At 41.3% G+C, this 9,693-nt stretch overlaps 1 protein-coding gene across 2 annotated transcripts in view; it reads left to right on the top strand.

The window, feature by feature from the left end:
* Positions 1 to 4,961: 4,961 nt before the first annotated feature.
* LOC122553379 (exportin-1-like) overlaps positions 4,962 to 9,693 on the top strand; it is an 89,823-nt gene continuing 85,091 nt past the window's right edge. Inside the window, exon 1 of one of the 2 annotated variants that reach the window (XM_043697061.1) lies at positions 4,962 to 5,511. The gene's annotated coding sequence lies outside the window, so the exon portion shown is untranslated. Of the gene's footprint in view, positions 5,512 to 5,568; positions 5,639 to 9,693 lie in introns of those variants that run through there. The other variant, XM_043697065.1, reaches the window with a different exon arrangement.

The following is a 9,693-nucleotide window of genomic DNA, read 5'->3' as shown; positions in this document are numbered from 1 at the left end:
CATGCTGTACAACTCTATGACTCTATGGACTGACCACTTGTTGGTATGCCTAACAACTTTTGTACATATATGTAGGCCTATGTGTACTTTACGGTATTGCTAACTGACATATGGTATGACAGTACCGTTCTACCATAATAGGCAGAATTAAGACAGTTCTTTTGTAGATAAATATTCAACAATGGCCATAATTCTTTTTCCTTTTGTTCTTTATTATTTTATCTAGAAATCTGGGTCTTGTTTGTCCATTTTTGACTCACATCAAGCATGAATTTTCATCCCCTCGAAAATAATATCTCGTGTATAAGCTGACCCCCTAATTTCAGCTTGAAAATGGTCTGCAAAACTCGACCTATACATGATTATATACGGTATTCCATTCCCCTCAAAATAAAGGCTAACGTTCCATTTGTTTTTCCTATTACCTGCTGAATTTTTTTGTGATTTAGAGGAGGCTTTATAGAGTCATGCAGTAATACATCATGGAAACAGATGCTTCAGTCCAACCAGTCCATGCCGACCACGTTCCAAATCTATACTAGTCCCACCTGCCAAAACTTGGCCCATTCATGAACTTATCCAAATGTCTTTCCAGTCCATTCCTGGCAACATCCTTGTAAATATCATTCTTAGGGTAGAGCAACCGGAACTGAACACAGTACTCCAGAAGAGACCTCACCAACGTCCGAGACAACCTCAACATGACGTCCCAACCCCTATACTCAAGATCTGACCAGTGAATTAAGGAGATATATGCAATCAATTCATGAGCTAAGTCAACAGGATAAAAACAAATGCTTGCATTTAACATAGCACCATTCTTAACTTGAGGAGAGCCCAAAGCACGTATATCCAATGGAGTGTAGTAACTTCAGTAAAGTATGAACCACGACAGCTGGTTTTCACACAGCAAAGCCTCACATTTATTGGTGGAATAATTACTTGATCACCTGTTGTGAGCAAAAGCAAAACACTGCAGATGTTGGTGATCTAACAGAAAAACAGAAAGTGATGAAGAAAATCGATTTACAAGAATGTTGCCGGGATTGGAGGTTTTGGGCTATAGGAAGAGGCTGAAAAAGCTGAGTCTATTTTCCATGGAGCATCGCAGGTTGAGGGGTGACCATGTAGAGGTTTATGAAAGCATTAGGGGAATGGATAGGGTGAATAGTGAAGGTATTTTCCACAGGGTGGAGGAGTCCAAAACTAGACAGCATAGGTTTAAGGTTAGAGGGGAAAGACTTAAAAGGTACCTAAGGGGCAACTTTCTCACGCAGAGGGTGGTGCGTGCGTGGAATCAGCTGCCAGGAGAAATGGTGGAGGCTGGTACAATGACAACATTTAAAAGGCATCTGGATGGGTATATGAATAGGAAGAGTTTACAGGTTTGTGTGCCAAATGCTGGCAAATGGGACTAGATTAATTTAGGATATCTGGTTGGTATGGATGAGTTGGATCAAAGGGTTTGTTTCCATGCTGTATAACTTTATCACTCTATAAACTCAGCATATTTGCAGCTTCTGAGAAGAAAGAGTTAACACTTCAATTACAATATTACTCCTCTTGTAAACTGAAGAGAGAATTGGACCAGTGATGGGTTTTATACTGTAGAAAAAGATGGAGCCCACCCCGTGGCCGAACATTTGAACTCCCCCTCCCACTCTGCCAAGGACATGCAGGTCCTGGGCCTTCTCCACTGCCACTTCCTTACTACCCGATGCCTGGAGGAAGAATGCCTCATCTTCCACCTCGGGACCCTTCAACCCCAGGGCATCAATGTGGACTTCACTAGTTTCCTCATTTCCCCTCCCCCCACCTTACCACAGTCCCAACCTTCCAGCTCAGCACCGTCCTCATGACCTGTCTCTCCACCCCCAAGGTTCCCAGCTTCATTCCTGATGAAGGGTTTTTGCCCAAAATGTTGATTTTCCTGCTCCTCGGATGCTGCCTGACCTGCTGTCCTTTTTCAGCACCACTCTAACCTTGACTCTAATCTCCGGCATCTGCAGGATCCACTTTTGCCAAGTGGAACAGAAAGCAAGGTCAAGGGAAGATTATCGAGGGGAAGGAAGTCATGAGATTATGTGTCATAGGAAAAAAAGGCAAAAAAGGGGGTGGTAATGGGGTTATAGAGGAGTTCAGTACCTACAGAATATGTGTTAACAGCCGAATATAGGTCAAAGCAAAAGAAAGAACACTAGATAAAAAAACAGAAGCTGTTGGAAAAGCTCAGCAGACCTGTGAAGAGAAATCAGAGTGAATATTTTGGGTCACTGTGTGTGGGGCGGGGGGGCAGAAAAATAAATTGGAGGACAGAGTTCATGGTCTGAAGTTATAGAGTCATAGAGATGTACAGCATGGGAACAGACCCTTTGGTCCAACCCGTCCATGCTGACCAGATATCCCAACCCAATCTAGTCCCACCTGGCAGCACCCGGCCCATATCCCTCCAAACCCTTCCTATTCAAATACCCATCCAAATGCCTCTTAAATGTTGCAATTGTACCCGTCTCCACCATATCCTCTGGCAGCTCATTCCATACATGTACCACCCTCTGCGTGAAAAAGTTGCCACTTAGGTCTCTTTTATATCTTTCCCCTCTCACCCTAAACCAACACCCTCTAGTTCTGGACTCCCCGACCCCAGGGAAAAGACTTTGCCTATTTATCCTATCCATGCCCCTCATAATTTTGTAAACCTCTATAAGGTCACCCCTCAGCCTCCGACGCTGCAGGGAAAACAGCCCCCAGCCTGTTCAGCCTCTCCCTATAGCTCAGATCCTCCAACCCTGGCAACATTCTTGTAAATCTTTTCTCAACCCTTTCAAGTTTCACATTTTTCCAATAGGAAGGAGACCAGAATTGCACGCAATATTCCAAAGTTGGCCTAACCAATGTCCTGTACAGCCACAATATGACCTCCCAACTCCTGTAATCAATGCTCTGACCAATAAAGGAAAGCATACCAAATGCCTTCTTCACTATCCTGAACTTAATGTTGAATCTAGAAAGCTATGAAAGTCCCTAAATGGTAAATGAAGACTGGTCCTCCAATAATTGCATTGGTTATCCCTGACGTTGTAGTTCTCTCTTGAAAATACCACCTTGTTCCCACATTCACATTTTAGCCCTAGATCTGCTGCTGTCTTTGTATGTAGCCTTCTTTCTCCAGCACTTTCTGTTTTCATTTAATCTGTTTTTAGGTTTAGTTGGCAAATAATGTTGCTCAGGAAACCGGGGAGATCCTTCCTGAACTTTCTAGGAAAATCTGTCACTGTGCTTTCATGTTCACCAGAGAGTGCAAATAAGACATTGGTTTAAGCCGTCAAGCAACTCAAACTGTGCAGCATTCTCTCAATTCTGGTACTGGAATGTCAGCCAAGAATTTAGACTCAGGTCCCTGAAATGGAACTTGAACCCACAAGTTTGTGACTCAGAGGCACGAGTGCAACCCACTGAGCTAAAATTGGCACAAGTTCAAGGAGCAGAGGGCAAGCTTTTTTTAAAAAATGGCACCAAAATGTGTTTCTTTCCCACAGGTGACAGACCTTCAACATTCTAATTGGGAAGAAAATCTCATTGGCTAGCTAATTTTGATTATAATTGAAAACACAAAAATCAACATCAGAACGCCATGGATTAAGTACAAAATATATTCTATATAAAATTGAATTTGCAGTTAGATCTGATTTAATTTCCACTGAGGGGTAGCTTTGCTGTATACATAAAGAAAACATTGTTCTTGACTACGTGCGTTTAAAAAATTCAGTGGTACAGCAACAAATTGTTTTAAAAGAAACTGAATACTCAAAATGGTAAAAACTGGAGTTAGTTTTAAAGCAATATTTTCACCCAAGGTCTACAACATGCGATGAGAGGGCGTCTGCAGTGCTTACTTCTTGCTGACCTCAACAACCCCACCCAGTCATCTCTGATATTTTTGTAACGAATGAACAAAACAATTCTAAGGAAAATGGGAAAACACACACACATTTTGGTTCTCGACTTATATGTTTGTTCGCAACAGTCAGCAGGAGATCAATCCCTAATTCCTAGACACCCCAGAACAATCCCGGACGGTTGGTATCTTCGGGGACGGGAGGGGAGGGGAGGGGGACGTGCCTCGCGTGTTGTTCGGGCAATATCCAGTCACATCCACACAAAATAGCCACGCCAAACCCTCCTTTTTCACTGCAGTATGCGAGAAGGAAGCAAGAGAACTGCGTTCATGTCGCGCTCTGCACAAACTTCCGACTAATCGTAAATACATGCTTGGGAAGAGGGTAATAAGCAAATAAGAAAAAAAAAGGGAGAAAGGCTTGCATTGGGTCAAATCCCTCACCCAGTCCCTTACAAAAAAGGCGTTACATTATAAAATGATTTTATGATTCGTGACGTGAGTTCCCATTCATGAGTAAGATTCGAAGAGAGTTGGGGGTGCGTGATTGGTGATTACCTTATATAGATTCTGCGGGTGGAACAAGCGATATGGAACTGGAACAATCCAGATATACATATATGTACCGTATATTAAATATAGCCAAGCAATTGCCCCAAAGCAAGAATGACCTGGAAAAACGCAGCCTGTATCTATGGCATTGATAATTCTGCGGCGTTTGTTACAATGTATCCGCCAGCAGCGCGGTAAAAATGTAACTAAAACCTGTGACTGAAAAATAACAAATTAACTCCCGTCACCTCAGAATCGGTCGTGTCCAAGTGCAAATAGATGAAGATTGCAGTCCATTTATTTAATTTAAAAAAAAACATTCGTATTACAAGAGGTGCAATTCATGTATTTTCACATGGCAGGAGATGTAGAAAAAACCCTCCAAATATAACTGAGATCACATTCGGGGGTGGGAGAAAGAGATAAAGAAAATCAATGAATCATCCAAACGTTGATTTAAAAAGTAGGTAGAATTTTATTCCTTAAAATGAACAGGCTGAAAGGGGGAAGGTTTCGGTGGCTGTTCGTGTGTTTCCGTCTTTTCCCGGATGTCTACATGAAGATGGAATCTCCCAGTAAGAACTGGTTGCAACCGGTTGTTAGATTTTTTTGTGTGAGGGAAAAGACGAGCAGCAGCGTAAAGGTTCCCACATTTACTCTAGCTGATAGCTTACCTTTTTTTAATTGGAAAAAAATAATAAATCATTCTGCTGCATTTTTCAAAGCTTTCTGATTCAGTGGGAGATTAAACGAGAGAAACCAACCATCCTCTTTTAAGTTTGTGCACATGAAGATTAATTTATTTTCACCTCCAGCTTTGTAAGCGAGGAGGGGAGCGAGAGGAGAGATAAAAAGCACGCGGGACACGACAGAAGAAATCATACATATATATAGTGTTTATTGTATCATTATTGGGACAACTGTTGCTAAGTGAGCACTTCTTAGTGAAGACCAAAGAAAGAGCCTTCCTACACTTGAGCTCTTTTTATTTATCTTCCTCATCTTGGATAAATTTACAGTTCAGCTCAGGAGAATCTCGAGGAGGGATTTATAATCATTTGGTAAGTGGAACACAGCTTTTTCTAACGGACGTGGGGTTTTGAAGGAGGAATTGGGGCCTGTATTTTGGCATTCGACACGTTTAGGGGAGTGTCTTTCGCCTTCACTATCGTTTGTTTTTGGAAGGAGGTAAATGCACTCAAAAACACGAGTCTTGTACACGTACTTGGACTTACTAATTGCAGTGTTGATTCACTTTAATTGCAAGATATTTATTCTATTGTAATAATTTAATCCTCCCTTTGATTTAAAAAAACAGGCTTGTTTGAGACCCGCCTGTGTACAATCAATCCTAATATTTTAAATGCATTTGTCATATGCAAGAAAATTAATATATTTTAATTCTATTAATGATCATGCTTCAGAGCTCACCGTTTTATATTTTGAAAATCCTAGCATGGAGTTGAAACTATTGCTATGCGTTAAGCCTAATATTTGGGTGCTTGTATAAGCTGTTTTGACGAAATATATTTTCTGGTGCTGTCTTAACAAGAGATTAGTTAATGTAACTTTGTAGTCTTAGATTGCATTAAAGTGTGCACTTTTGCTGGGTTTTTTTGACGTGCTATTGCAATAGTGTACAGTTAAATGGTTACATAAACTTGCATTTAATTAGTATTTGTGCAATACATATTCTTTATGGATAATAATGTAATTCAGCAGTCATTGTGCTGTTTTTCCAAAAATAAATGGACTCTATCGGTTAAAATATGCTCGAATTTAAATATGTCCTAATTTGCTTTTTAAAAATCGTGAGTAATTCGGGAGAAGTGGGTGGGGATGATCTAGAACTTTATTATTTAGCCTTGTTTATGTTTTTGAGTTAATCTTTGTTTTCGAGCTGTTTTGATTCTCACGTCCTTTTCTTCATATCGGGTGGGACTTGGATTGCGCGGTTTGGGTGATGTTCCCTGGAGGTACTCTGAAACTGTTTGAAACCACGTTTTGAACGTTACAGAAAAGAAAAACCAAATTCGGGAGCAGTTGAGTTCCCGCCTTCCGGGCCCTTGTCTATTGGATGTTTTGTTCACAGCACTTGACTGTAGTGTGTCATGGCTGGCTCAACAGCTGTCGGTCTCTTTCGTAGCATGGATTAGAGCAGGCACCCCGCCTCCACGATGTTGAATAACTTTGTTGGCGTTCAGCTACCCACTTTTGTTTTAACACCCCGGTCCTCATTGCGTTAATAAAATTCATAAAGCTATCAAAATACAAAATGAAAACTTGAAGATTATAACCAGGTTCAGTACTGCCTGTTTATGACTACTTTATCTGCATCCTATAAATCTGACATCTCTAATATTTCTTCTTGTCCTGCCCTCCCCATATCTCCACATGCCTTCAAATACTTCGGTTACTCCATGTTAGTTTATAAATTCAGGGTTGGTGGATCTGAGCTACAGGGAGAGGCAGAACAGGCTAGTGCTGTTTTCCCTGCAGCGTCGGAGGCTGAGGGGTGACCTTTATAGAGGTTTACAAAATTATGAGAGGCATGGATAGGATACAAAGTTAAAAATCACACAACGCCAGGTTATAGTCCAACAGGTTTAATTGGAAGCACACTAGCTTTCGGAGCGATGCTCCTTCATCAGGTGATTGTGGAGGGCTCGATCGTAACAGAATTTATAGCATAAATTTGCAGTGTGATGTAACTGAAATTATACATTGAAGAATTGATTGTCTGTTAAGCCTTTCATCTGTTAGAATACTGTATTCTAACAGATGAAAGGCTTAACAGACAATCAATTCTTCAATGTATAATTTCAGTTACATCACACTGCAAATTTATGCTATAAATTCTGTGTTACGATCGAGCCCTCCACAATCACCTGATGAAGGAGCATCGCTCCGAAAGCTAGTGTGCTTCCAATTAAACCTGTTGGACTATAACCTGGCATTGTGTGATTTTTAACTTTGTACACCCCAGTCCAACACCGGCATCTCCGAATCATGGATAGAGTCAATAGGCAAGTTCTTTTCCCTGTGTCTGGGAGTCCAGAACTAGAGGGCATAGGATTAAGGTGAGAGGGGAAAGATATGAGACCTAAAGGGCAACTTTTTCACTCAGAGGATGGTACGTGTATGGAATGAGCTGGTGGAGGAAGTGGTGGAGGCTGATACAATTGCAACATTTAAGAGGCATCTGGATCGGTATACAAATAGGAAGGGTTTGGAGGGATATGGGCTGGGTGCTGGCAGGTGGGACTAGATTGGGTTGGGATATCTGGTCGGCATGGACAAGTTGGACCGAAGGGTCTGTTTCCATGCTGTACGTCTCTGACTCCAAAGTTTGTGCGGTCTGACTGGTTTAGCAAAAATGAGCCAGGCTAGAGAGTCTTATCGCATGGAAACAAACCTTTCAGTCCAACTTGTCCATGCTGACCAAGTTTTCCAAACTATACTAGTCCCATTTGCCTCGGTTTGGCCCAGTTCTCTGGAAAACTTTCTCATCCATGTATCTGTCCAAGTATTTTTTTTAATGTAGTAACTGTACCTGCATCTGCCACTTTCTCTGTCAATTCGTTCCACATGTGAATCACCCTCTGTGGGAAAAGTTGCACCTCCGGTCCCTTTAAAATCTTTCTCTTCTCACCTTAAAATTGCGCCTTTTAATTTTGAACTCCTCTACCCTAGGAAAAGAAGACTATGGCTATTCACCTTAACTGTACCCCTCACGATTTTATATACCACTACAAGGTCACCCCTCAAATTCCTATGCTCCAGTGAAAAAAATTCCAGCCTACCCAACCTTTCCTTGTAACTCAAACCCTCCAGTCCCAGTAACATCTTTATAAATCTTTTCTGCACTCTGTATTTTGTTCAAGAAACTGTGAGTGCATTGAAATCTTTCTTACAGACTAAGTAAAAAGGTTTAAGTTACATAATTATGTAACAATTATGTAGTAACAAAAACAGGCCAACAAATTCAACAGATGATGGACAGTGGTTGGCCTGGTATGTTCAATTTTAAATTTCTCTCTCAACTATAAACCATTATACCATTCCCAACATGACAGGGACTGAAATACGTACACATGTACTTAGCCGAGCACCTGAACCTTAATAAATTGTCACTATTTGGTCCTTTTATGTCCTGCGTCTTATTGTGCTGCTTTTAGTTGATCTTTGGTATTGTCTTGATTGCTGTGGTGGAGATAACCAATTCTGAAGTTGAGTAGATTGCTAAAGGGATGAATAAATTAATTGAGTCATATAAAAAAAATCTTGCATCCAGCAACGCTCACATTTGTTTTGGAGTTTAGTTGCGGTTCAAAGTAATGCTGATCTTGCTCGAGTTGATCTCATCTAGCACACACCCTGTGCAATGTATGCCTCTAAGTATTTTTAACAATTTCTGATCTGTACATCCTTGCTTACTATGATCTGCCTGTTCTGCTCGTAAGCAAAGCTTTACACTGTACTTTGATTGATTGATTTATTGTCACGTGTAGCAATCAGTAGGGCAGCTGTGATGCTGGTTCTGTTGAGAGAAATTTGAGACTTGCCTCCTCACCCCAATCTCTGAGATTAGTAGGCAATGCAACACTGTGGACAGAAAATGTCTCCAGTCAGAGAATTAGCCATAATGAATGAAGGATATGCCTTCAGGCAGAGTATCCATAGAATATAGGCAAAGGTGGCAACCATTGTTATACAATAAAATGAAGTAAATGGGCAGTTCTTCTGCATCTCCTTGAAAGAGATGCTGACTAGACTGTTCAGCTTCTTTCATTTCACACATGGGTTTATTCACACCAGGTCGGAGGGATCTTGCCTAAATCATTGCACTCCAGCAATATCAACTGACATTGTGTGTTCCTGTCATAAAATATGAATTCAATGTTGCAGAGTTGCAACAGTTTCATTAATTGGTACAAGCCCCCTGCTGTCTCGAGATGTGAACAATCCACCACTGTGCTGTCTGACCCTCTTTTCACCCTCCATAAATGCCAGTTCAACCAAAATCCTGCTACTTGTATCATTACAGAACACAGAACAATACAGCACAGAACAGGCCCTTCCGCCCATTATGTTGTGCCGAACATTTGTCCTAACTTAAGCACCCATCCATGTACCTATCCAATTGCCGCTTAAAGGTCGCCAATGATTCTGACTCTGCCACTCCCACAGGCAGAGCATTCCATGCCCCCACCACTCTCTGGGTAAAGAACCTACCCCTGACA

This window comes from Chiloscyllium plagiosum, chromosome 10, assembly GCF_004010195.1.
Source record: "Chiloscyllium plagiosum isolate BGI_BamShark_2017 chromosome 10, ASM401019v2, whole genome shotgun sequence".
NCBI classification, from domain to species: domain Eukaryota; kingdom Metazoa; phylum Chordata; class Chondrichthyes; order Orectolobiformes; family Hemiscylliidae; genus Chiloscyllium; species Chiloscyllium plagiosum.
The sequence above is the reverse complement of the archived record's forward strand: the minus strand, read 5'-3'. Positions and strand labels throughout refer to the sequence as shown.